Below are 3633 nucleotides of genomic sequence, written 5' to 3'. Positions count from 1 at the left end.
AGTGTCTGTGCTGTCAGCGACAGGTGTTATGAGTGCTGTTGTTTGGAATGAAAGATGTGTTCAATGCAGGAGATGTGAAACTTTATTTCAGTGATGATGATGTCAAACAGCTAGGTTTCTGTGACTGATGTTTGTGAATACTGCCTTTGCGTTAGGGGCTATTACCTGTCTCTTCCCTGCCTCTTTGGTGCGTCTCACTGCTCTTTCCTTGCGGCGGACTGATGACTGATGTCAGTGTGTACAGGGCGGTCTGTAGAGCACCAGTTATACTCAGAGCAAGTACCAACCAACCCCGTGACGTCACGGCCAAGATGGCGGCGTCCGTGCTATGAAAGCTATAACGGGAGTTCTTTTTATTTTTTATTGTATTACGTTTTTCATGTTTATTACATAATTGGTGGCATAGAGTGGATATCCATTTAGCAAATAATGTATACTTGACTGACTGCTTCATTTCCACTTTAAGCCCAGATTTAAAATGTTGGTTGGGCAAGCCAAAGCTAAATTCTCACACTGAGCAAAAAAGTGGGAGAGTGGGATATAAGAGGGGAAGAAAGTAATACTCTAAAACTGTTCAATTGTTAAGATGTGTTGAGATTTATTATCTGTAAAATTGGTTGAGACTGTTGAGTCAAGATGTGAAACATAAAAAGGGAAATTCAAGCTTTTCCTCCATTTATTTTATTTTTCTGAAGTTAAGCACTTTATTTGAACATGCAATTTTCATTTATTTTATTATTATTTATTTTCTCTTATTTTGAAATGCAGCCCTTCTTTTATTTAGTTAATGAGAGAACATTATTATACCATTATTATATATCTGCAGTCATACATTTCTATTCAGTTCTATGTTACGTAACAATAAATATTATCCAAAAGTTTTTGAATCGTACTGAATTAATTTGATTTGACAGGCAGGTATTGAGTACATGCAGATGTTAATACAACTACTAGGCTACTTAAATATATATCACACTAAATAGTTAGACATTATGATCTTCCGGACCTTTGCTTCAAGAAATTTTCTCTAACCGGACCTCTTTAGGTTTTAGTTGAATACCCCTGCTTTACATCAATGATATTTACAAGGTATCAAAAATATTAAAATTAGTATTGTTTGCCGATGACACAAATATTTTTTGTTCTGGGGGGGATTTAAAGGGGCTACTGGATATGATCACTGCAGAAATGTGCAAATTAAAGAGGTGGTTTGACAGAAATAAATTATCATTAAACTTAAGTTAAACTAAAATCATGTATTTGGTAATTGTAAAAGGGATACTCAAGTGCAGGTGCAAGTAGAAGGTGTGGATATTGCAAGAGTTCATGAAAATATGTTTTTTCGGTGTAATAATAGATGATAAAATAAACCGGAAATCTCACTCAAAACATGTACAAAACAAACTATCAAGAAGCATCTCCGTAATCAATAAGGCAAAACATATTCTGGACCACAAATCACTCCACATTGTCTATTGTTCACTGATTTTACCATATCTAAAATACTGTGCGGAGGTTTGGGGCAATACTTATAAATGTACATGTGGCAGTATGATGTCCTGCTGTGCGTAATTCTACCACAGGTAGAATTGCACTCAATTTCAGGCCTCAGCCTATTAGCACGGAGGGTGAGGGAATAAAAGGCGGTTGTGTTCCCTCCCCTCGCCCTCTCACTTCCTGGTTCCAAGCTCTTCCGGTTTCCCGGCGTTTCCTTCGCAGCGTTCAGTGCAGTGGTCCATTGTGGTCTAGTGGATGGTGGCGATCCTCTCTATGTGTGTCACAAGCTTTGAAAAGACAAGTGCTTCCTGAACGCATCGCCAGCGCACCATAACACGGAGCTGTGTAAAGCCTCCTCGGTTCTAATCACCGGAGGACAACTGCTAAAAAAGACCCGTGGCCACTGACTGAACTCAAGATAAGGACAGGGGACACTGCTGCTTCGCATGTCCTTTTTTATTTGTGTGATTTGTTTGCTGTGGACTTTATTTGCTGTGCTCCGTTTCCTTTTTTGCTTTGCCTGTCGCTCCCGGCTTAAACTCCGACGCTGCTGTGAGCATATTGCTTGCGGCAGTTGCGGGAGCTGCGGTGTTCTAGTCCTGGTCCCAGACTTTTTCCCCGAGCCGCAGGCCCGGGCTGTAGTGTCCCTGTCTGGGCTGCGTGTGCGGGTGTTTGTGGCAGAAGTTTGTAGCAGTTGCTGCAACAGTGTGGATGAGTGAGTGAGTTTTAGTATAGGGCTGTTTTGTTTGTTTTGAGATTAAGCTGGATATTTGTTTCATGTTTATTTTGTGTTGAATTGGTAACTCTGGCCAGAGATTCCTTTTTCTTTATTTCTTTTCCATCATTTGTATAAATTGCTCATTACTTTTGCTTTAGTTCTTTGGTACCTATAACGGCTTTTGTTTATTGTGTTAACAGTATTTCATATTTTCTTTTGAAGGAGTTGTTTAGTAATTATTGTGTCTAACTGTTTTTCTTTTGTTGTGCAGCTGCTGAGAGCCAGTGGTGGTGGTGGTATCCCCGGTGGTGGTTTCCTTTCGTGTGCTGTGGTCCTGAGTTTGGTTTTTGTGCACCTCACCTTTTGCTGTGCGTGTGTGTGAGTGGGGTGTTCCTTTTTAATTTTGGATTCCTCACCCCTGTCCCCCCCTCACCATCGGTAAGCCTCAGCTATTAATACAACTTGGTGTTATTTCTGTTGGCCCTTTTGTTACAATTTTAACCTGTTTTATATACAAATAAATGGTCTATGGCCTGTTGAATGTTGAACCACGTCTCTAGTATTTCCTTTGTATAATTTACCTGTGTGTCCTTATTAGATTTAGTTAGTTAGAATTCCCTGGGTGAAACTCCCAGGGTGGCGTTGTTGGTCCTCCAATTTTGTAGATTCTGCTATTTATAAAAAGTAATAACAGCCCCTCGTAACGCCACACTTGGCGTTGCTGGCAGGATATACATTGTGAAGGTAGAGACGTGTGTTCTGTTTTGTTTTTGTGTCCTGGTTTGCCATTCTGTGAGTGAAATTTGTGTATGTGTAGGCATTGAGTTTAAGGCGAAGCAGCAGTGGGTTTCCTGTTTGTCGCGGTAAGTTTAGTGTCCCGGGTTTATCGAGAGCGGTAATATAATGGAAGGAGAGCTGGAAGAGTTGAGGGACTTAGTGGCTCAGCTGAGGGCTGAGAATGAGAGGTTGCAGCGGGAGCGGGCTACGGCCGCGCCGGGTACTAGTGCTGCACCTCCCAGTCTCACCGAGCCTCCGCCAGGACCTTCCACCTCTAGCGCTTCTGTCATGGAGAGACTGATCTTAGTACCTCGAGATAGGAAGTGTCCAAACTTCAGGGGTAGGTCAGGTCTAGGGCTAGAGGAGTGGATAGAGGAGGCTCAGGCATGCATGAGAGCTCGCCATCTGTCCCCATCCGATCAGGCATTTTTTCTTTTCGACCACTTGGAGGGAGAGCCTCGTGATGAGATCAAACATCGGTCTAGCGCAGAGAGGAGTGACCCAGCTGAAATTATTGCTGCTCTGCGGGAGCTGTATGGTTGTTCTGACTCGTACGTTGCTTTACAGGAGGCCTTCTTCTCACGACGCCAGCAAGAAGGGGAGACTCTTCAGGAGTTCTCCTTGGTGCTCATGAATCTGAT

This window comes from Cololabis saira, chromosome 3 (genome assembly GCF_033807715.1).
Source record: "Cololabis saira isolate AMF1-May2022 chromosome 3, fColSai1.1, whole genome shotgun sequence".
Classification (NCBI taxonomy): domain Eukaryota; kingdom Metazoa; phylum Chordata; class Actinopteri; order Beloniformes; family Belonidae; genus Cololabis; species Cololabis saira.
Note: the sequence above shows the minus strand (reverse complement) of the source record.